Source organism: Amblyomma mixtum, chromosome 8, assembly GCF_055824585.1.
Source record: "Amblyomma mixtum isolate Tamu chromosome 8, ASM5582458v1, whole genome shotgun sequence".
Taxonomy (NCBI): Eukaryota; Metazoa; Arthropoda; class Arachnida; order Ixodida; family Ixodidae; genus Amblyomma; species Amblyomma mixtum.
The window spans coordinates 116,257,552-116,282,768 of NC_143019.1; the positions used below are offsets into that span (position 1 = coordinate 116,257,552).

The window sequence follows — 25,217 nt, forward strand, 5'->3', positions numbered from 1 at the left end:
GCTATTCGCAAGTTCAACGAAGAGCCCAATAAAGAGGGCAATTTTTTGGCAAGTCAGTTTCCAATGACTTCATCCTTCATGTAATTTTTCACTTAGGGACTGCTGCTACTAGTAGGCGTTTCCTCAAGCGACTTTAATTCCGGGGACATTTTGTAAGGCGGAAGCCTTTAATGCCTCATCGTTGTAAGCAGAAGCTGTCGACAGAAATGTCACGCTTTTCAATTGGTCGAAACGGTCGTGACGTCACAATGCGCGAACATCAAAAGGGGCCAATTGTACTTTTTTTTTCAAATCAAATCAAATTTATTCATTTTCATTTAGTACATGAGTTTTCCCGTCCAACCTAAGCACAGCGTGCTTGTTGGTTGTTCAGGCAGTACAGTGAATCACCGAATGTGTACAAAAAATTATGCACAAAACAATAAATTCACTTCATGCAACCAATTAAAGGGATCGTATAGTGATGCTCCAAGTAAGTGGGGATGAGTTTAGTTTACTGCTTAAATGCCCAATTAGCCTAATTAACCTTTCTAGTCTGGCCAGATAAATAAATAAACTTGAGTACGAAGTTGGTCGAGTTCGGGAATCGAACCCCGGTCTCCGGAGTGCGAGACGAGCACGCTACCACTCCGCCATGCCAGCTCTTTTTTTTTTGTCTTTATTGCCTGTTTTGACAGATTACAACAGATCATAAACAGATGTTCTGCGCTGCACACTCAAACAACAAGAACGGACATGAGTTTCACTCGCGTGAGAAAATCAAAACTGTCTCAGGGAACACAACTCTCCCATCAACTCGATAACTTCATCTCCAAAACATAGCTCCTTGTACACTTCACGCAGCTTAAATATGTTTTCTTTGAAGTAATCGCGGACAGAACGCGCATCTTCATCACAGTGTCGTACAGCCATCCTGCTTCGCCAAATACTGTGCAGGCCAAGCAGGAAAATTACATCATATTTATAAAGATCCGGCTCTATGTCCAGGAATCGTATCCCATACGGCGTTAGGGGTAAGTCTTTCTTTATTGTACGCTGGAGCACGTCCCAAAAGAGCAGCGCATCCCAGCAATCAATAAAAACGTGTTCTATTGACTCTGGTTTGCGACACAACAAGCAGTCAGCACCCCATGGTAGAAACAATCCCTTTTCCTCCATCCATGTTTTAACCAGCAACGTCCCAGTGTGTAACTTGAAGAAGAACGTCTTCACACCCGCTGGCACCAACATTTTTCGTACTCTTTTTAAAACATTTCCTGCTTGGCCTCCACTATACATAGATCGATAGATTGGCTCCGGGAAGACAGAGTCGAGCAAATCTTTTAACAATTTCTTACGCGTGACATTAGAAAGATATTCCAAACTGAAGCGCGCATTCAGAAACCGGAAAGCAAAGACCACTTCTTTCAAAAACCTACTTGCACTGTATCTCATCCCGTCCACACTGGAAATAACATAGTTTGGCAAAGCCGAAGAAAGCCTCACTTGAATAAATGTCCGCAGGAAAGGGTCGCGTTGATCTCGAAGAAACAGAAATCTTGACACCACCTGCCTCAGGTACAAGTGTGGCAAGGAAAGACCCCCTTTTCTCAAACGCAGAAATAAATTATCACGTTTAGTCCTCTCCCATGAGGACTGCCAAACAAAAACTTCGAAGAGACGATGAAACTTTTGAATGCTAAGTCGAGAGCATGAAAGGACCTGCAACAAATAGCACACTTTTGAAACCAGATATACATTGCATATGTTTGCGCGCGTGAATACAGACAGTTCCTTCCCCGACCATTTCTGTGCACGCGTGGAGAGTTCTTGAATTTTCTCCTTCCAAAAGTCATCGTTATCTCGATACTTGTCAAGAGGTACACCTAGGTATTTGGAAGGAACATGTGACCATTTTACACTTGCATGAAACAAAGGCGCTGATGCCCAATTCCCATGCCAAAGGCCCGCACACTTGTCCAGGTTAACAACGCTATTGGTTACATCACAAAACCTACGAACAACCGACATCGCATGTTCTATGCTGCTGTGGTCACTACAGAAAACTGCCACATCATCGGCATAAGCCAATACTTTAATTTCACATGCTTCCAGTTCGAAACCACGAATACAGCTGTTATTTATTACATTTCGGCAAAGTGGCTCCAGGTACAGAGCGAAAAGTAGCGGTGACATTGGGCAGCCTTGCCGCACGGATGCTCTAACGGCAATTCTGTCTGTGAGCTCTCGGTTAACAACCAGATTCGTGGTACAGTTGCTATAGGCCATTTTAACCCCTTTTAAAATAACTTCTCCAACACAGACATGTTCAAGGATTTTAAAAAGAATGTCATGACATACACGGTCAAATGCCTTCTCTAAATCAATTTGCAACATTGCGACTCGCCTAAAGTCAGCGTCACAGCATTCCAGTATACTCCGAGTGACATGAACATTCGTGAAGATGGTCCGCCCTTGAATTCCACATGTCTGGTGGGGGCCAACCAAGATGTCCATAACTGATTGTAAACGTTTGGCTAATACTTTCATAAAAATTTTATAATCAACATTAATAAGCGTTATCGGCCGATAACCTGTAACTTGCTTAAGCTGAGCAGGATTGTCAGTTTTCGCTATAAGTACTGTATGTGCACGAGAAAACGACGGTGGTAAAATACCAGTTCTATATGACTCTTCATAAACGCGTTGCAAAATGAGAGCAGTTTCACGTTTGAACGCCTTATAAAATTCTGCTGTTATCCCGTCAGTACCTGGCGATTTCCCCAAGTGAAGCTCATCAATAGCGCATTCCAATTCCGCTGTTGATAAGTCGGCAGACAGGATGTCAGTGTCTTCACTGGTCAGTCGGGGTAATAGACTTAAAAATTCATCCTGAAAGGCCTGTACATCTGCCGATTTGGAAGCGAACAAATCACGGTAATGCTCACTGAAAGCCTCCCTTATCGCCTTGGGATTGTCTGTCAGAATGCCTTTGTTTTCAATTTCTACGATATCTTTTCTTCTAGCGTATCTTTTTTCTGTCGTCAAATTTCGCCTACTGGGCATATCATCTGCCAGCAAGCGATCTGCTCGTGCACGAATTGCAGCTCCCTGAAACAATGTCGCATCGATAACCTCAAGCTTTGCTTTAACTTCGCTGATAAGGTCACTGTATAGTCCCGGAGCTCTATTTTCATCTGTAATTAATTCTTTCAACATCTGTTTTAGGTTCTTCTGTTTCGCTTTCTCAGCGTGCTTGATTTCTACGGACCTTTCAATAGCCCTCATTTTGACATCAATTTTGAATTCCTCCCACTTTTCTGCCCAACTTTTTCCATAATTCAACCGAACTTCTTCTAACACGTTCTTTGTTTCTAAAACAAACGAATCGTCCTTTAGTAACTTTGCATTCAGTTTCCACAAGTCCCAGCTGAATTTCGCTTGAGGTGTCACATTCCTGCCAATGGTGAATATGACACAACAGTGATCGCTAAACGTAACCGGTTCGACGATGTAGTTATCGCAAATGGCCGCCAGGTCAAGGGAAACGTAAGCTCTATCTAGCCTAGCATGACTACACCCTTGAAAATGTGTATAATGACGCCTCATTCCGCCCTTTGCAAACTGGGCTACGTCTTGAAGTGAATACTTTTCAATGTTTTCTATCAAGAAAACAGCACTTTCGCTTTCGGTGACTGTTGAGCCTGATCGGTCATCTGCACTGAGAACACAATTGAAATCCCCTAAAAGAATGACAAGTCTATTGCATTCCAGATACGCACATAGTTCCTGGAAAAACAAAAGTCGTTCACGGGGTTTCGTAGGAGCATACACACAGATAACTCTCAAATATTCCTCCCCGTACAACAGATCACAGAGCACAAACCTTCCCCTCGTGCAATACACCACTGCTTGTTCCTCGATATTAAGACTGTTCTTAATTAACAGAACACAGCCCGCTGATGTCCCCACTGCATGACTAGCACGCACGTTATATCGCGGCTTGAACTGCGCAACCATAGCGTCTGTCGCGCTCGCACTCTCTACCTTTGTTTCTTGTACTGCAAGAATGTCCAGGTCTTTCTCATAGAGCAGGCGCCTTAGCTGACATTGTTTACGTCTAGCTGCTAGTCCACGCACGTTTAACGTGCCGCATTTTAAATTTGACGGAAGACAAGCCATGCTGAAAATCCTGAGCACAAAGAGGTACAAGTCCCTTACCAGGCGTACGCCTTACCCTCCGAGAAGGGGCGATTAATCAGCGCTCCTTGCGCTGCGCACGGGAGACGCGGACGATGAACGACACTCAGGCACATACTTCCCCTTGGCCCCGGTGGGTCTGAGCCACTGGCGCTCAAGGCGTTGTGACCTGACCTCGGTGGAAGGTTGTGAAGGGGACGGCAACACCGTCTTGGCACGCTTAGCCGGACCGAAGGTGTCATGTGATGCCCTTTCATCCTCGACTGGCTCCGCTTCGGCGTTCATGGCAGACGCCTGGTCACTCATCGGCGGCGTTTCAGTCGAGCACACTACCACTCGGCTATGCCAGCTCGATGGTTTAGAATGAACAAAGGCGCGTCTAGTAAATACGGTGTCTTCGTTCACTCCCATCTTCCTCCCTTCGCATTAAGGTGAGGTTCAGGTGTCCACCGAGATATACGAGACAGATACATTTCCTTTCCTCAAAAAACAATTTACGGACGAGCAAGACGTACAGCCGAACGGGCGATGGCGTTCTGTGGACTCCCTGGCAGCGTTGTAAGACGCTTTGATCTTAGCCAAAGGGCCGAGAAGTGATGCCGCCGTGGTGGCTTAGTGGCTATGGTGCTCGGCTGCTGGCCCGAAAGACATGGGTTCGATACCGGCCGCGGCGGCTGAATTTCGATGGAAGCGAAATTCTAGAGTCCCGTGTACCGTGCGATGTCAGTGCACGTTAAAGAACCCCAGGTGGTCGAAATTTCCGGAGCCCTTCACTACGGCGTCCCTCATAGCCTGAATCGCTTTGGGACGGTAAACCCCAATAAGATGAGACAATTTTCAACTGGTGTCCACCGAGATATGTCAGACAGTTACTGCGTAATTTCCTTTCTTGAGATACAATTTTCATTTTCTTCATTGCGGCCCCTCTTTCTTCTTTCACTCCACGTGCTTCCTTCCTGTACGGTGCGGTCCAGGTGTCCACCGAGATGACAGAGAATTACAGCGCCTTAAACTTTCCTCAAAAAGCGTTGCGTTCAAAGGGCAACGCATCGCGCCGAACGGGTGGTGGCATTCCGTGGACTGCCTGCGCTACAACACGCTGTCGCGTTCCACCCCTAAAGGCAATGATTAAGCGTCATTAATTGGCAGTTAATTAATGCATCAACATAATGTGAAGTGAAGAATCGGGTAGCAGAATGCAGCACTCAGGCTTTCGCCTTTCACCACTTTAGCCGCTAAATTGCCTCGTAATTTTTTTTTTCGCGGGAGGATTCCCACAGCCGGTGCATCAGTGTGTTGTGATCCCGCGTCCCTGACATCAAGAATTCTTCTCCCTGAACGTCCCAACAAAACACCGCATGTAATTGCCTATCATTCTGTGCCAGTCAAGTGTGGTTCTGGGTAATAATCCACCGGCTCCTTGCTTTCAGGAAAGCTGAAGTGTGAGGTGTACCAATGGGAAGAAAAGATCGACGAACGCTGCGGGCCCTACTTTGCCCACTTCTCTAATCGACGTTGTTTTTATCGTATCTGCGAGGAAGAGTTCTATAAGTACTGCAACGACCCAGATCCTGAAATTGTATATTCACCGACAAAATGCAAGGATAAAAATCCACCCCTTCAGCCGTAGAAAAAATGGGCAGAAGCATGCTAAGATTTTTATTGTGTGCTAAGATCAATAAATGTAGTAAACTCTTTCCACCTTGCAAGTTGGAGCATAATTGTTCACTTTTTTATACAATATTGGTTCGCTGCAAACACAGGGAAAGTCAAACATAAGTAACGTTAATTTGTTTCATCGAGAACTGCAATATAAGGTGTAGATAATGAAGAGCAATTTATCGCATGCATACATTCTCAGAAGAAAATTATCAATACAGGGCACGTAAACACGGCAATTACAAAAGTGAAAACAAAAATCATTTTAAATGTTCCTTTATTGCCTTTTTAGAGTTATCGTTTTGTAGCACATTTTATGATACTTGGTTCCAGCGTGAAATGGTCCGAGCGAAATAGGAAAATGGTTTATTGTTTGCGGGGGCTTAACGTCCCAAAGCGACTTAGGCTGTGCGGAACATCGATGTGAAAGGCTCCGGAAATTTCGACCAACTGGGATTCCTTAAAGTGCAATCACATCGCACAGTACACGAGCATCAAGAATTTTGCCTCCATAAGGAATTCGACCGCCGCTACCTGAAATAGAATTTTTTTTGTGCTAACATAGTAGGGAGATATGTAGTAACGACAGAGGCGAGTCTTACGAGTTTCGTGAGATTTTAGATAGTCTATAGGCGAAAGACCACATTTTAAACGAATAAGTGATTGATCGCTAGGGGGTACAGCGCGGACCAGACGAAGGACGAAGCAAGAAGACAAGACAGACGTCTGTGTGGTCTTGAATTATTACAAACGATGAATTATTACAAACTCTCCCAGCAGTGTATTATGAGGTCACTCCGCGTCCAGCCGGCCGGGAAGGCGACCTTCCGTGCCGGCTACACGCTGGCGTTTCTCGTACGCCAGACTTGTGTCCCCAACCCATGGCGCAAAGTCGCAGCCACGGCAGGTTCGGACGAAATAGGCAACGACAGTGTGCGCTAGGAAACAGTTTATTAACCTAACGCAAGGCAAGCACACTGCGGAAGAATGTTCTAGAAGATACAAAAAGGTTCAGTTGCTCACCAAGTCGTCATCGACCGGCGTGTGGTCGTCCAGGAGCCGTGGGGCAACTCGCAGGATCGCAGCGGCAGGAGAGAGGTCCCCGCCGCACGCTGCTCCCCTTTTTATCCCCACTGACGTCCCTCTCTTGAGGCGACCGGTTGCGCACAAGGCCCGACAATGACCCCTCCTCTACAGTGCCAGTGCCTGGTCGTGACGTCACGTCCGAGCTGAGAATGAAGAGAGTGGCCGGGTGCCCTCCTCTTCCCACGCCCGGCAGCGCGCGCTCTCGTCGCGTGACTCAGCGCGGGGGCGGTGAATGATATCTGTATATCTCACATCCTCCCCTCCTTATAAAGCCTCCCGAACAGAGAAGCAGGCGCAACGTTACTTTATCTTCTCCGCCATCCAGGGATCGAAGTTCCTCGGCTCCCGCCGGTACACTTGTTGGCGTCCGCGCCACGCCCGCACCGATCAGCTGGTCCAAAGGCTTGACCACCCTCGAGATGCCGATTTCGAAAGGTAGCTCGCGATCGGTCACTGACTTCCGAGTACCCGCGTCTGCTCCGCTCCGATGAGGGTGGTTGACCCCCTCCATGGCAACGCCTGAGAATGCTTGGAGGCCAGGTTCGTGGCTTCGCCGCCCTGAGATGCTATGTCAGGTGGGTTCAGAGGCAAGGGCCGCGGTGCTTCCATGGTAGAGGCCGCGGTTGGGCCGCCCTGGCATACTTGATCAGCTGCCGAGGGCCCAGGGTTGCGGTGATAATGGCGTCTCGGCACCGCTCTCTGTTTTTGGCCAGCTTGTTCTTGGGTAGGCGGGTGCAGCGGCGTACAGTCGGCAGGGGTTAGGCCGGCGGTTAGCTCCGATGCGGTGTGGCAGGTAGCTGTTGCGGCCTGGCTGCCGCAAGGTGGCGGCTGCAGGTCGCGGGCGTGGCGTAGCGGCGGGCCATGGGCGCGGTGAGTTGCCGAAGCTGGATGGTGGCTTCTACTTGGTGGTAGTGGTGAACGATGTTGTTATGATGCGTCCTGCTTCTTTTCCATCTGCGCCGAAAAAGGTCAACACAGATGTAACCAACTCCCGCAGCGCGTGCTACGTAGCTGTTCGGTCCTCACGAGAGTCATGAGGGTTAATGCAAGTAAGTCTTACGCAACATTGATCGGCATGAGCGGCCCATACGTTGATGCATCTAACGAGACTGCGTGTCGGCTTGCGCCCTCGGTCTAGTCCGCGCAGGAAGATTTTATTGCTGCCTACGGCGCAAGTTATAGCGGCACGCGGAGTTCGCCAGCTGATCGCCGCGCTCGTTTTCTGACTGCGGCGTGCGTCGGGCTGCGTCCTGGACCCACTCATCTCGCTGCAAGTAACGTTTCAAGTCGCATACGTGCACCGGTCCGGCTTTCGGTTTCGAACGCAAGTCCTCGAGCCTGTAAACGAGCGAGGAAAGCTTCTCTCGCACGCGGAACGGCCCGATCCATTTCGGCGCCAAAGAGGCCGCGAACTGTCTACTAGCATCGCTCAGAACGTGTTGGCGCCGAAGCATCAGACCGCCCACTTCGTAGTGAACATATCGGTAAGAGCGGTCGTACTCTGCTTTCCGCAGAGTACGACCGCCTGAATACCTTCTTCCGCAAACGAGCAAACAGGAAGTGGACGTGGAAGAGCCCCAATGGTGAGACTAAAAATGAAATAGACTTCATACTGTGTGCACACCCTGGCATCATAGAGGATGTGGAGGTCCTCGGTAAGGTCCGCTGTAGCGACCACAGAATGGTAAGGTCCCGTGTTAGCTTAGATTTGAAGAGGGAACGGAGGAAACTGGTGAAGAGAAAGGCTATTAACGAGTTAGGATTAAGAGGGAAGGTAGAGGAATTCAGAATGTCGCTGCAAAACAGATTTTCCGCTTTAACTGAAGAAGACGACCGTAGTGTTGAAACAATGAATGATAACCTTACAGCTATCGTTACAGTGTGCGCCGCAGAAGTAGGTGGGAGGGTTGTTCGACAGGATACCAGCAAGCTATCTCAGGAGACTAAAGATCTGATTAAGAAACGTCAAAGCATGAGGACGTCTAACTCCACGGACAGGATAGAACTAGCAGAGCTATCGAAGTTAATAAATAAGCGCAAGGTAGCGGACATGAGAAAGTTTAACATGGAGAAAATCGAGCATGCTCTAAGGAACGGAGGTAGCCTAAAATCAGTGAGGCGAAAACTGGGCATAGGTAAAAACCAGATGTATGCGCTAAAAGACAAACAGGGCAATGTCATCAGCAATATGGATAAGATAGTTGAATTAGCCGAAGAGTTCTACAAAAATCTATACAGTAGCGAATCTAATCATCAAGTTACTGAGGGAGGCAGTCGAGCACAGCAATGGGACATCCTGCCAGTAACGAAGGAGGAAGTAAAGAAAGCCTTAGGAGCAATGCAAAGAGGGAAAGCAGCTGGTGAGGATCAAGTAACAGCAGATTTGTTGAAGGACGGAGGAGAGATTGTGCTACAAAAACTAGCCACCCTGTATACGCAATGCCTTGTGACCTCGAGAGTACCAGAAGCTTGGAAGAACGCTAACATTATCTTAATTCATAAGAAAGGAGACGTCAAGGACTTGAAGAATTACAGACCAATCAGCTTATTGTCCGTTGCCTACAAGGTATTCACTAAGGTAATCGCTAATAGAGTCAGGACAACCTTGGACTTTAGTCAACCAAATAATCAGGCAGGCTTTCGTAAAGGATACTCGACAATAGATCACATTCACACTATCAATCAGGTGATAGAGAAATGCGCAGAATATAACCAACCCCTATATATAGCCTTCATTGATTACGAGAAAGCATTTGACTCAGTGGAAACCTCAGCTGTCATGCAGGCATTGCGGAATCAGGGTGTAGAAGAGTACTATGTGAAAATATTGGAAGATATCTATAACGATTGCACAGCTACTATAGTTCTCCATAAAGTCAGCAATAAAATTCCAATACGGAAAGGTGTCAGGCAGGGAGACACGATCTCGCCAATGCTCTTCACTGCCTGCTTACAGGAGGTATTCCGGGGACTGAAATGGGAACAGTTGGGGATAAGAGTTAATGGAGAATACCTGAGTAATTTACGATTCGGTGATGACATTGCCTTGCTAAGCCACTCAGGACAAGAACTGCAAAGCATGATCAATCAGTTAGACAGGCAGAGCAGAACGGTGGGGCTAAGAATGAACATGCAGAAAACCAAAGTAATGTTCAACAGCCTAGCAAGGGAACAGCAGTTCGCCATTGGTAGCGAGGTATTGGAAGTAGCAAGAGAATATGTCTACTTAGGGCAGGTAGTGACCGCAGATCCGGATCATGAGAGGGAAATAACTAGAAGAATAAGAATGGGGTGGAGCGCATATGGCAGGTTCTCTCAGATCATGAATGGTAGCTTACCAATATCCCTGAAGAGAAAAGTATACAACAGCTGTATCCTACCAGTACTCACCTATGGGGCAGAAACGTGGAGGCTAACAAAGAGGGTTCAGCTTAAGTTAAGGACAACGGAGCGACCTATGGAAAGAAAAATGTTAGGTGTAACGTTAAAAGTTCGGAAGCGGGTGCAGTTGGTGAGGGAACAAACGCGGGTTAATGACGTCCTAGTTGAAATCAAGATGAAGAAATGGGCTTTGCCAGGGAATTTAATGCGAGGGCAAGATAACAGCTCGTCCTTAAGGGTAACGGAGTGGATTCCAAGAGAATGCAAACGTAGCAGGGGACGGCAGAAAGTTAGATGGGCGGATGAGATTAAGAAGTTTGCGGGGATACAGTGGGGGCAACTGACAAAGGACAGGTTTAATTGGAGAGACATGGGAGAGGCCTTTGCCCTGCAGTGGGTGTAGTCAGGCTGATGATGATGATGACTCTGCTTTCTGCTGCGCCCTAGCGATGCCCAGGTTGCGGCGAGCCTTGCGTAAGGCCTCCGTCATCTTAGCGCGCAGCTGCGTCGCGTATTCAGCTCGTGCTGACGAAGCGACTGGCGTCTTTCTGCTGCCCGATAGAACCCGGTCCATCGGATTTAGCAGCTCTCTACCCAGATTGAGAGAAGACGGCGCATACCCAGTCGAGCGGTTAACGGTCGAACGCAAAGCGAACGCGATGTCCAGCAGATAGGAGTCCCAATCTTTGTGCCTCTCAGAGTACGCGACAAGCATGTGCTTGATGTTGCGGTTGACTCGTACCGTGGGGTTTGACTGAGCGTGACAGGTGGTCGTTTTCTTGTGCTTAATGCCGAGTGCAGCGCACGAATCTACGAACACCTTCGCAGTGAAGTAGGACGCGTTGTCCGCTATCAGCTGCTCTGCGACACCGAACCTGATGAATACGTCCATCAGCTTCTCCGTGATCACTCGTGCCGCGAGCTTTCTAAGGAGGCAAACTTCAACCCACTTGCTGAAGGGATCCGTGACCACCAGCAAAAACTTGTTCCTACTCGGCGTCGTGGCATACGGTCCCATTATTTCACTCGCCACGATTTGCCAGAGGGTCTGGCTGTTAATCGGATGCATGAGGCCGGGCTGTCGCCCACCTCGGGGCTTCAAGCTTTGGCACACATGGCACGAGCGGGCGTAGCGTGTTTCGTCCCTTTTCATGCCAAGCCAGGTAGCAAAATGATGTCTAGTCTTTTAGCCCAGGCAAACAGATGTAGGGAAGCTGGTTTCCCGGATTCAGTGCTCGTCTCGAGTGCAGGCAAAGTCCTCCGTGCACTGAAATCGCCTGCAAACACGTCTGGGCAGCAGAAGGGATCGGAAGAAGGAAGAAGAAAGATAGTGGTTATGCCGTATGTCCACGCGCTGTCGCACCGGATTAAGAAGGTGGGGAGCAAGCATGGAGTAGAAGTTCTGTTTTCTGCTCCTAACAAGCTAGAAAGAGTGGGAGCGGCGGTTCAAAGAAGGCATGAGGGGCGCAGAAGAGATGCTTGCAACATCAATCATGTGACAAGATATGTTCCCTGTAAGACAGGTCCCACTATCCCCTTGTCCTGCGGCTTAACCTACATCGGCCAGACTGGCCGCTGTATTAACGTGCGGCTCATGGAGCACGCTAATTCGTTAAAGAACAAGGAAACAAACTTAGCAAAGCATTGTTTCACATGCAAATGCACACCGTTTTTTGGTGATACTGATGTGTTGTTTCGTCATTCTGACCAGCGCACTAGAGAAATTGCTGAAGCCTTTCACATTAACAGGAAAGATAAAGGGTGCGTGAGTGCGCCATCTGTAACATTATCTGTAAGGGAAATGAAAATGCTACACAGTGGATAGTGGATCTGTGGATACACACGTGCTTGTAAAGCGGTTTTTACCTTTTTTAGTACTATGAGATAGTTGACATTGCGCATGTTCGCTGATTTTTCATGTGTGTTGTTTTCGTGTGTGTATATTATGACATGCTTCTTCTTAATAAAAAAATCAGTTGTAAGTTCAGCGCTGTGTGTGTCTTGTCTCCTTCTTGGTCTGTGTGTGTTTGCGCTGTTGAACCATCACTATGAATCTACACCAACTAGCCCAATCTGCAGTTCTTCTATAGCAAAGTGACACAACTTAATGTAAGTCTTGGGACCGCTTGCATGTCCAGCGATGCACGAGTCATGAAAGTAACGTAACAGTGCCGCTCTCAACACTCGCGGTATCACCACCTAGAACGCCTCGCTTGTGTCGTTCTCGAAGAGAATATACCAGTGAAGTTCGCGGTGCCGTGTTTTGTTTGCTGCATCCGGTCGCTTTATGGGAATGCCCATTACGTTCCTTTTCTTGGGCCCTCCGCACAACCGCACAGAAAGGGGTCAGTGAACCCAGCGGGAGAACGGAGGCGCCGAATGGCGGGGGATTACAGGAGACGTCAAACTCCCCTCATTGACGGAGTCGTTAGGCGGCATCCTGTGTGCACGTGTGTACGGCGAGGCTGACCCGCGGCACAGTGCGTGGCTCTTTGTACCATGTCTGCAGCGGCATGCTTTGACCTATTGTCACGCTAGTTGCAGGCATGAGGAGCGACGATGGGAAAGAGATGGATTGAAGGGGCTTTCCTCGAACTTGGGGCAACCGGACGTTGGGAAAGCGAGTGTTCGCGAAGCTCGCAGCGGGAAAGCATAATTATCCGAAATCGTGATGGTGGAAAGTGTGCATATGTGTACAGTGTCGCGATGAGTTACCTTCTTTCCCCAATCATTCATTGGTTGTGTTATTCTTTCCCCAATTGCTGATTGGTGGTATTTTCCTTTCCCCCATAAGTTATTGGGTGGATGTTTGTATAGTACTTGATTGGTTATTCTCCCACCGAGGGCGGGGACATGGGATTTAAAACCCGCTGCTTCGGCAGGACCGATGGCTGGTTTCGTCACCTAGAACTACGAGCCAGTCAAGTGTAAATATGTTTTCTCCTTGCTTGTATCCTCCTTTGTGCTTTTAATTGTTATAAAAAGTTAACCTCTCCTAAAGTGTCCTCTTGCAATGTGATTGAGCAATTCGAATCTTCAAGACGTCAAGAATCCTGCAACAATCATCATTAACTAAATTTCCCTCTACGAGATCAAGAGGGAATCCAACTATACCTCAGCAGGACGCCGTCGGAATCCAGCAGATAGAAATCCAGCGCACTTACAGCACTACCAGCTGTTTCCAAGCGCTCCCCAGCGACAGCGAAACCAGCTGTCCCCGTTTGCGCTGCGGCCCGGCCGCCCGGCTCCCTGAGCCCGTCGAACACCATTCGACAAAACGGATACATCTGCTGAGCTTCGATCAACTCCTTTCTACAGAACACGATCCCCATAGAACTCGCGTAGTCCACGTGGTTCACGCTCTCGCCCGGGATCAACGGTCGGTCCGCGTCCCTTACCTCGGCTACGGCTGGGGAGAGTCCCTCACTCTCAGATCTCTCTGTCGAGCGGTCGGTCGCGTGCCTTCCTCGCTCTGGACAAGCGCTCGCGAGAGTGCGTCAGCCACGGCATTGTTCTTCCATTTGCGGGAGCGTACGGTAAAGTCGTACCGCTGCAACAACAGGGCCCAATGCACTAGGCTACCGCTTGGCTCACTGAGTCGTCTCAGCCAGGCGAGCGCCATGTGATCCGTCTCGACCACAAATGCCACCCCGTCGACGTAGTGGTCGAACTTCCGCAGAGCAAAAACTATCGCAAGACATTCCTTCTCTGTCACCGAGTGGATACTTTCTGCCGGCGTCAGTGAACGGCTCGCGAACGCTACCGGGCAGAGGACGCATTCATGCTCCTGAAGCAACACTGCTCCTAAGCCCGCGTCGCTTGTGTGTTTGAATCCCAAACTCCCTGTTTAGGTCGGGTAGCTGCAACTCAGCCGTGTCCGCGAACACCTTGGTGAGGTTGCGCAGTGCAGCCTCTTGCTCGTGACCCGAACTCCAGCGCTCGCCCTTCTTCAAAAGCGTTGTTAAAGGTGCCTGCAACGCTGCGCAATCTGGGATGAACTGGCGATAAAAGTTCGCCATTCCCAGGAAGCGTCTGAGACCAGCCATATCTGACGGCGACGGAAACTTAAGCAATGCCTCGAGTTTATCCTCGCACGGCAGAATGCGGCCTTTGTCGATCGTGAACACCAACAGTGTTATTCGGGTCGCGGTGAACTGCGTTTTCTTCGGGTTCAAAGTGATTCCCGCGGACCTCAGCCGCTCTAGGATGTCCCTCAAATGGCGCAGGTGTTCCTCGAACGTTTGCGAGTACACCACAATGTCGTCTTGATATGCGAGCGCATGTTGCCACTTCGCATCTCCCAGAACACGGTTCATTAGGCGCTGATAAGTAGCGGGTGCTCCTACCAAGCCAAAAGACATTATCTTGAATTGGAAAAGACCCTGTGACAAGTGAAAGCAGTTTTCTCCTTATCACGCTCATCCATTTCAACCTGAAAGTATCCGCGGCTAACATCGAGCCTTGTAAAGTACTTCGCCCCACATAGGTTGGACACTAGAGAAGATATGGTTGGTAGAGGGTACGCATCCTTTCTCGTAACCTCATTCAGTCTGCGATCGCCTTTCTTTGGAACTAAGACTACCGGGAAGCCCCAAGGGCTGTTAGACCTCTCATCAACGCCAGTGTCGATAAGTTCATCTAAGGCGCCGTCTAGTGCTATTCTCTTAGCCAAGCTAATAGGTCTAGGATTGCACTTCCAAGGCAGTGCATCACCCGGGTCTATTCTGTGCCTTACTAGTGTAGTGAGGCCTGGACGGTCCGTGAATGTCGCGTTGAATTCGTAGAATAGAGATGACAATTAAACGTGCCTTCGCCCTCTACGATACGCTGTTCACCTCCGACAACAAAAGGTGCATTGCCCTCCCCGGCACGGCAGAACAGCTTTCTACCGCGACAGCGTTCTCTGTGGGCCCTCTCTCAGCGGCGACTGTCCGCTCGCATGCTCGTCCTCGGGCCGGCGGGGTGATTCTTCACGGTCTCCCTCCACTCGCGTTGCGTTCAGAGCCTGAATTGACTGCGAGGCCGCGGGGGCTTTCGCGAAAAGCTTCAAGGCACCGGTGGTGCGCTCTTGATAGCCTCCGCTGGTTATGTCTGTCACAATGCCTGTCTTGACTAGGAAGTCTCGCCCAAGAATTACAGGAACCGATAAACAGGGAAGATGAACGAGGGGTTGTCGCCGCACGCATCTTTCCCAGCTAACCACTATCCTAGCTGCACCGCTAGATTGCGCTGTGCCGCTCGCGAGGCGAAAAGTGGTGTCGCATTCTCTCAACCGGATTTTGTTCTCGCGGAGATGGTCTAACACCTCGTTACCGAACAAAGAATCGCTTGCCCTTGTATCGAGTAACGCGGTGAATTTCTTTCGAGCTATCGTTAGCTCAATGAACGGCACTGGCAAGTCAACAGAACTTCCTACGCGACATGCCAAAGGCGCTAGGAAACCGGGGTTCTCTGCGTACGCCGCGCGGATTCGAAGGTCGATCACCGGCGGCTGTGGCCGTTTCCGGACCGTGTTTGCTCACGGGCGGGAAGGCGGCCTTAGTCGCGGGCGAAGTGCCCCGGTTGGTTGCACCGGTAGCAACGGTTCCCCGGGCTCCGAAGGGCTGTGCACTGGGCGCCACGTTCCGGTAGGTCGCCTCGATCCCGACCTCGCGGTGCGGACGGTGGGGGCCGCTCGTGCGGCCACGTGTCGGCTGCGCGCTCTCGGCTACGTGTGTTCCGCTCTGCGGCAGCGTGTGCAGTTCGCAACGCGTAGCTGAATGGGTCCAAAGCGCGGTCGGACAATTCCCAACCCCTCGGGACACGCTCGTCAGCAAACTGTGCTGTCGCTTCAGCTCTAGATGGACGGCGCGCTGAGCTGCCATTCCACGCGCAGCGCGTCTCAAGTGACTGCGATGCGGGTGGCGGTGGCCGATACGCTCGCGCTGAGAGGATGTCTCCCTGAATGCGCTTCGCCTCAGCAGCTAGCTCGTCCAGGTCTCTAAACCTGCCTCCTCTCAGGTAGGCCGCGAAAGTCGGGTGCGCTTGTCGTGTGACACGCTCAACTTTCTCCGTGTTCGTGGCGCGAGGGTCAGCGAGGCGATACAGTTCGTCCATCGATCGGACGTACTCTAACAAAGACTCGTTGGGGTGCTGGGTGCGAAGTCCCAGCCGTCTCCTGAAAGGCCACTCGCAGTTTGCGGGAAGGAATTTGTCGCGAAGGCTTGCGCTAAACTCCTCCATTGCCCTCGCTCGGTTGCCGGTTAGTCGGTACCAGCGGGCCGCTTGCTCCGTCAAAGAAACAGGCGTCTGCGATTCCTGTCGCTTGCTGATAATGGAGCAGACGGTCGAGGTACTCATTAGCCCCTGTTCTATCATGGTACCTCGTGTAGGTGGGCACGTCTATCCTAACACGGGGTCCCTGGGCGGGGCTTCCAAATAGTTTTGCAACATACCCATTAAGCTCTGGGGCCGAATACACGAAAGAGTTCGCTTTGGAACGCGTTCGATTTGCCGTGACGTCAGTTTGACGTAGACCTCGGCGGGAGAAGGGTGGGAGGAACATTGCGAGAGGACAAGGGGGCAGGCAACAGCCTAGCGGCTTTGCTGGGTGGTCCCATCTCGGTTTCTTGTATTTTTAAGGTGCCAAATGCTAACTTCTCTTCGTTTTTAACCTCTAAATGTATGCGTTTGGCTACAATAATGCAAATTATTACTCAGAGCCTTTAAAATAAACATAGAATGTATTTTGAGAAGGTTTCAATGCTTCTTTGTTGGTTTGTTTTCTTTTGTGTTCCCGAGAGGGCGCCCTCAATTGTGTTGTTTTATTTTGTGTTCGCGAGAAGGCGATAGGCATTTTGAACTTGCGCGGGAGACTTTTCACGTGGCAGCACTTTGTCAGCTTGACATTTTCTCTAGTCGCCGGGTCTGTATAGTCATGTCAACACACAAAGGTTGCCGCCTGGGCCCGCACGTCTCGACGCGCCAGCGTGAAGTGCTCGTTGAGTTCATGGAGGAACATCCACACATGGTGAAGCCTTCATGTAAGATTAGTCAGCAGATCGCGAAGGCGCTAAAGGCGCAAATGTGGCAGGAGATCGCTGAAAAGTTGAACAAAGAAGGCCCTGCCGTCAAGACTGCCGAACAATGGCAGAAATTCTTGAGTAAAGAGGTATACAACGCTCGGCACGACGCAGCGTTTGTAAACTCCCAAAACAAGTAAGTCCTCCGGTCGCGCTTTACTGTCTGTTCTTATGTCAACAAGCGCACGTTGTCACTCGTAGCGGCACCGGTGGCGGCCGCCTGACGGGACTCGGGGGCCGCATACTTGTCCTTGCAGGACGGTCAAGTGCCTTCGGCGTATGTGGTACGTTTTACGACGGAACAGGGCAGGTAAGTCACATTGGTGTACAAGAGATGCTAACTTTCAAGTATCACAGGAGCTCTCAGCGCCCTTCCCGTTTTTTTTTTCAAGTGTTTACACTTGGTACGTTGCGGTAGCTTTCTTCACGGTAACCGTATTAGCCAAATATAGTTGATGACTGCAATCACGTTGTACAGGGTAATGGCCGCGAAGCGGAGGCAAGGCAGGAGCCAGCTCCTCCAGTCGCTCGACAGCCAGAAATTGCTCAAAACTCCAAACAGGCTGATACTGCCACCCCTTGCGAGACTACCCCACCTCCAAAGCACCTGCTGCTGGACGCATTAACACCTAGGCGAGATTCTGTGGGTGACAAGGCTGGCACAAGTGGACTGCCACGTAAGTTATAAGTTATAACCCTGAGTTTTTGTTGGAAGCTACTACACATCATCTGCATACACATGTGCGTGATAAGCAGAGCCAGCAGTGCATTTACAAAAAGTCATACTTAAAAGAAAATCAGTGTAAACAAGACAACATCATGGAAAAAGCACAGGGTACAATACTGACTGCAAGCAAGATGATTTATTCAACCCTGAAATGGCACAGATGCACCCAGATATTTTGCAAAAGTTAACATGTCTCCCTTCAGTTGCAAGGAAACTGAGAAGCATAAAAGCAAATTGCGTGCACCCAATGCTGACAGAAAAGAAAATGGGTGGACTCATAATGCAAAAAAAATAAAGGGAAAAGAACAGTGTGCAGAGATATATGTCAGCTAGTTTAACCGGTTACTCTATGCCTTGGCAAAATTGAAAAAAGCTGATCCTCACTCATAGAAATGTAGTTACTCAGTGTAAGAATAGCACAAGTGTCCTCACTGAAACACATCAACTCAAACTCATTTAGGATTCAAATTGACCTGCATTTCATAACACACTCCACCTTTGCGCATGGCCTGCCTCGACTCATGACTAATTGTACAAGAAGGCCAACTAGTTAACAGCAAAGGAACAATTAAGCGGCACTGTACCATATTACTAGGATCAAATTACAGTGCCAGCTTGTGCTTCCCTAGTAAAGACATCCTGCCATTTTGTAACAATAAGTGGTATAATTTTACACAGAAATGGCATACGAGAACAGTAACATCACTCTACATTATTAGCTTGGCCACAAGTGTATATCACAGTCAGGGCTGTTGTAATGAGTGCTCATGGAAACTAATGAACATGAAGATATAGTATTACAGGTGGGATGAACTCATCTCAAATTAGCATTACATGCTCATTCAGCCAGCACTGCTCCATCCATGACAGCATTACGGAATCACTTGGTAGGGGCTGACTTAAACTAGTCTATGATCAAGATTTAACAGTCTGAAGTGAATGTATCGGCGATTCCATTGACCTATGCACTTCATTGTTCCTTTCTTTTTACAACAGGCAGAAACAAGCCAGCTGTACGTCCTCGACGACCAATGCCTGCCGACAACCTTCCAGACATTGCAAAAAACTACAAGAAGTCGCTGGAGATTTCTAAAAAAGAAGTAGCGGTATGCATTCTTTCTTTTGCAACAGCTGCAAAAATCACTTCAGCAAGTGTTAATTGTGAAAAATTAACATATTCCTGGTACATAATGCACACTAAGCTGCACAATAATTGCACACATGTTGCTTTTGGAGGGCAGTTTTACACGAGATGGTGACACAAAAATTGCTATGCATGGCAGCCATTACATACACCTAGTACATAACACACACTGTAAGCTGCACACTGTTATTGCATACATGTTGCTTTATTCCAGGCAGTTTCACAAAACCGGACGGCAGAAAAATCGCATTTTATGGCAGCCACCTGTTCGATCCTATTCCTCAAAAAAGGGCACAACCAATTACATCGCCATGTGATACGTTCTGCTTGCTTTCTATTCACGAGATACAACTAATATGATGCTCTCTATACGTGCTATTTGTACAGGACAGGGAGCATGCAACCCAGGCAACTTCTGTAGCTGCAGGTGTGGAGATAATGGCACATGAAGCACCAGTACAAAGTACATCTTTGGAGGCTATTGCTTCAGCATTACAAGCACAAGAAACTGCACAGACGCTATTGGCTGCAGCATTAGAACGCAGCACAGCGGATGCCAGGCAGCCTTGGAACGCATAGCGGCTGCTGTAGAGCAAGATGCTGCATACCGCCGAGAGCTGCTTTCTCAACTCTGCATGCTATCTACAATAGCACCGGCTTTCTTTGCTGCTCTGCAACAACTCGGTGGGCAGCAAGTAGGGCTGCAATTGACCACACCATAATGACTGCCTATAGATACTGTGTTTAGTGCAATATGATGCCATGGCATCAATGTGACTGCAAACAAATGTGTCTGGTTGACATTCTATAGCGGGATACAAGTTAAAAAAAAACTGCTAATAATTTTGGACCATGATACAGCTATTGCATTACTCAGTTAATGATTAAATGAAGCAATTGTTTTGAATGACCATACCAAAGAAGGCAGAGGCACTTACTAGGTTGCCTTGATATCAGTATTTACAGGCGATGGCTGTGATATAATGACTAACCAAATGTTTCATTATTGTGGCAGTATGGGTTGTTATTTTTCATATTCAGTTAGAACAACAAAAGCCACTGATGGCAGTGATAACATTCTTTAGAACTGTTGTAGAAGTGACTTGTACTGAAATCTTTTTCAAAATTAAACATTTCAAATTGCAGTCACCTGCTTCCGATTCTTTCTTGTGGTGGACACTGCAGCTACGGCCTAATGTCAAAGCGCCCATGTGCTGTGTAGTGTCAGTGCACTTTAAAGAACCCCAGGTGGTCGATATTTTCGGAGCCCTTTACTGCGGCACCTCTCATAGCCTGAGTCGCTTTGAGATGTTAAACATAATAAACCACACCAAAGAAAATTGTAACAAGGCTGCCCTTAATCCATTAAATATTCAACAAAACTGCATCATCATCTGCGAAAGGCTCTTTTTGCTGAGGTGTGGTGCACACTGCATTCAGTGCAAACGCTGCCGTCGCTGCCTCCTGACCAGATGCATGACCTGCCGTCGCACTCGTCTTAGATATTCGGAGTGCTGAATATTCGGACGTGCAAACATGTTAACTATTCTACTAAGAGCAGCTTGTTTTGCCCGGTTTGAGTCGCCTCTCAATGTTGCCACAGCTGCACGTTGTGGATGCTGCCCCAGGTTGGTGCTATCAGAATCACTGCTGCTGTCGTCATCTTCGCTGCTCCAGCAGTTTTCAATACGGACCCCTTCTTGATGGCACAAGTTATGCAAAGCTGCACATGCAGCTACGTAGAGCTGCACGCTCCGGGCAGTAGTTCAGGGTCCTATACTGTTGCAGGCAGCGGAATCTACTCTTCAAGATTCGAATGCACCTTTCTACTACAACCCTCATTTTGGAATGTGCCTCGTTGTAGCGGCCCTCTGGCGTCTGGGTGCTTGGGTGCCCGGGCACTGGCGTCATCAGCACCTCCTCCACAGGATATCCACTGTCACCTGCAGAGAAAATAGTGTTCTATCCCTCAGTTTTTTTGTTTTGTTTTTGCCAAGCAGCAGTTACCGAGAAGGTGCTCTCCCTCTTAGAGATGCGCGTTCACTCGTTGTCGCAGGGCTGAATATCGCCAGACAAAAGAGTCGTGGTTTGAGCCTGGCCGGCATTGATCGATTGCCTGGATGCGTGCACATGCATGGCGCACCTGTTGGGATGCCATAAGAAAAAAAAACTTAATACCAGAATAATTACAGTCTACCACCAACTCTGTAGCAACTGCTGTGACCAGGATGACCAATCGAATATTAGAAAATTTTTTTCAAGTAGGACATTAACACTAATATAAACAGCTTGTTCACGATACCTAGAAGCACTTATTTACACAATACTGTGGACCATAACAGTCTATGCAGGAGGGAGTACAACCATTTCGCTAAATAGAATGTACTTTAGCATCAATGGCATTATTGCATTAAAAATAAAGTTACCCAAGAAGGCATATTAATACAAATAAAGTTGCAAAAAAAAGTGAATGCACGGAGATGCATGCCTTTAGCAAAACTATTTGAACAAAGAAGTATAGCACGGCCCTCACAATTAATCATAGTTTGTAATCATGGTACGTAAGCTCTCACTATTAATATTGGAGAAGGGACGATGAATCTTGAGATAACGAGCTGTGTCAGTGCACAACTCTACTGACCGCTATGCGGCCGTTAACGTGCATCAAATATCAGCGCCCATGTTCACTCCGGGTTATCTCAATACTGTAACTGTGCGGGAAGCAGCGAGCAGCTACACTAATTTTGTGCGCTTCATGTTGCCGTGAATTGGGCGAAACATTGCATACGCCAGATGCTCAGTTATATACTAGTATAATGTAAATAAAGCATTTACCACCATTGTATTAAGGGCGTAGTACCCTTTTCTCGTCATAAAAGCCTGCGTCTTGCCGCGGCTAATGTTCTTGGGCGCACTTATGGCGATTATCGTACCGTCGACGCACCCGACGACGCCGGGGATGAGACCACGCTCCCAAAACTCTGCCTTGGCGCGGGACTTCTCCTAGGGAGTCAAAGGAAACGACACCCAGTATTTCTCCGTGCCGACATGCACGACTGCCTGAGCGACGGCCAAAATCGCCCGGCTCACAGAAGACTGCGGGAGTCGTATAGTTGCCTCGCTGTCGACTGCCGCTTGGAAGCCCCCGGTAGCGAAGAACCGTAGGGCGCAGAGTACTTTGCGGTCGGTTGTGAGCGCACTTTTCCTCGTTGGTCCAAGGTGGGATTTGAGATCTTCGCATAGCTGGCGTACAAGTCCTTTCGACAGCCTAAAGTGCCTTCGGAAGGAATCGTCAGGCATGTCAAAAGGATTGTCCTGCACGCGCGACCGCCGATACCACCGATCACATTCGCTGAGCACCGCGAACAACAGCGGGGCGACGGGAGGTACCGGCATGTCTCTCTTCGCGCTGAAACGAACGCCACTTTCAGAGTTCTGCACACAGCGACCGAACGCGTTCTCTTTCACTTGATTGACATGTCTCATGACGTAAACAAAATCCGTGGTCCCGCCTCCGTGAAGTGACATCACCGCCAGCGCGGACGACACACGACCAATAGAGCGAGGTGGCAAGAGAGAAAGCGAACGCGTTCCAAATCGAACTCTTTCGTGGATTCGGCCCCTGCACAACTTGCATCGGGTTCTGCAAGAGCACCTCGGATGACTCCGGACTAACGCCCCAGGAGTTGGGCGCAGCCGCTGATGGTGTCGAACGATGAGGCAAAGGTGCCTCATTGTTCGCACCACGGAGCGGCGAGGTGCCCGATGTGGAGCCCCCCATACCAGGCCTAAGACCTGCCAACGCGCCTGGGAATGCAACTGGGCTATTCCGCGTGGAACACTCAAGATTCACACCTTCCAAAGGCAAGTCAAGTAGGGAGCCCTGGCTCTGTGCTGCTAGCTCTGACAGCATGAACAAAGACTGGAAGTGAGGCCTCTCAGCTGTCATCCTTTGTTAGGGCGTCGACAGTCGTTCGCTCCAACCAAGTACACTGCTCAATTGCCTAGTTCGCCTCACGTTCGCGCCCCACGATATGGGGTCCCTCCGCGACCACCCGGACCGGAAGGCGAGAATTTGTGCCGGCTACACGCAGGCGTTTCTCGTAAGCGACTCGTGTCCTCAACCCGTGGCGCAAAGTCACAGCCACGGCAGGTTCCGACGAAATAGGCAACGAGACAGTACGTTAGGAAACAGTTTATTAACCTAACGCAAGGCAAGCACACTGCGGAAGAATGTTCTATCAGATACAAAAAGGTTCAGAGGATCGCAGCGGCAGGAGAGAGGTCCCCGCCGCCCGCTGCTCCTCTTTTATCCCCCCGACATCCTTCTCTTGAGGCGACCGCTCGTACTCAAGGTAAGACATTGGCCCCTTCCGTACAGTGCCAGTGCGTAGCCGTGAGGTCACATCCGAGCTGGGAATGAAGAGAGTAGCCGGGTGCCCTCTCTCCCCACGCCCGGCGACGCGCGCTCTCGTCGCGTGACTCGGCGCGCGGGCGGTGAAGGATATCTGTATATCCCACACCATCCTTCTTCAGCGAAGAAATGAATACATAAATTTCAAGCGAGATACTTTTATTCTGATGTGGAGAGCAAACCTTTTGCGGTCATTACAGCCGTTAGTGAATGAGTGCGACGATGTTTATTATAAATGAAACGGGCAGTGTGCCGCTGCACTTCTTCAAATTCACTATGTCTTTCTTTGCGCGATAGATCCCAGATTATCGATCCGTACTCTGACTTGAGTACTATTATATATTAGCACGGTAATACTTTTGCTTTTCGGGTTGTCGGATTTTGGGACCTGTCCCGTGATCCCCTGTGGTTGACTTCCCCGTGATGCACCCTTGCTAGCCTGGTTAGTTACCTTAACTAACAAGGGAGGGCGCCAGCGTCGCTGCGACACGAGCGCCACGGATGGCGTGATTGCTCCGCACGTGCGCGGAGGAGACGGCCCCCTTCGGTTTAGGAACTTGGCCGCGCGCTGACGTTCAGGCGCCAAGCTCTTCGTCGGCGGGGCGAAGCCTCGTGGGCAGGAACGTTCTTCCGCATCTCTTCCCGTCCGGCCGTGAAGTATCTCCTCTGCCCTAGCGTGGCGTAACATTCGCTCGTAACCGTGCTGGTGAGTCGGATGTGCTCGATTCCTTAGCAGATTTTGTTGCTAGCTGGTGTTATTGTTGGAACAATGAATGCCTTCTTTGTGTCAGCCAGAGTGTGGTGCCTTTGTTCCCTTACAGCAACGCCCGCTAGGGTCAGCGTGCGCTCGGCATCGTGTGCGACCACGGGGTGGGATCCATCGGTTGTGAACTGTGTCAGCCGTCGTTAATTGTAGAAAACATATCCCCCCCCATTAACACCCCACATGGTTTAAGTTTATGACTTAGAAGCCCAAGGTTTCGATAAGAGGTTGGTGTTTTGTGTTTTATATGATTACACCAAGTTCAATGCGATTTGATGATAGAACCAAGGTATTTCTATTTTGTTACTTCGGTTAAACAACTGCAAGTTACGTGTTAAGTAAAGAAATTGATTTTCTTTCTTATTATACGCACCAGAACTGTTGTGTCTCTATTAATTTTCAGTTTCTGTAATGTCGGTTCAAATTTTAGCATGTAGGTTAGTAGCGGTAACCAAAAAGAGAAGAGGTCCTACCAGACTGCCGACGGGCACACCATAAGAGACGCGTAGGAGCGAAAAGCAACAGGCGTTGACCTTCAGAAACTGTTTTGTCTGTTTTATTTATGAATAAATCGACTTAACTAATTCTAAAGGGAGGCCTATTAGTTTCAGTTTAAAAGCAAGGTTATCACACTCTTTATTAAATTTAGGAGCAGCACGCCCATTTCTCCGGATTTATCTGCTGTCTTACTAAACATGTCGATTGCCGAAATAGTAGCCTAACCGTATGGAATCCTTTTCGGAAACCATGTTAATGAGGACTTATACCCCTCTCAAACGGACACCGGAAAGGCCTTAGAGAGT

The 25,217-nt window shown here is 49.0% G+C and overlaps 1 long non-coding RNA gene and 1 pseudogene across 1 annotated transcript; both read right to left on the reverse strand.

The window, feature by feature from the left end:
- Window positions 1-840: 840 nt before the first annotated feature.
- On the reverse strand, window positions 841-4,493 carry LOC149334053 (uncharacterized). Its single transcript, XR_016284718.1, has 2 exons — window positions 4,201-4,493; window positions 841-1,865 (listed from the first exon to the last, which is right to left on the reverse strand). It is a non-coding gene; the product is annotated as an uncharacterized LOC149334053 (long non-coding RNA).
- A 2,375-nt stretch (window positions 4,494-6,868) lies between these two features.
- Window positions 6,869-23,186, reverse strand: LOC149334054 (uncharacterized; annotated as a pseudogene).
- Between the last annotated feature and the right edge of the window lie 2,031 nt (window positions 23,187-25,217).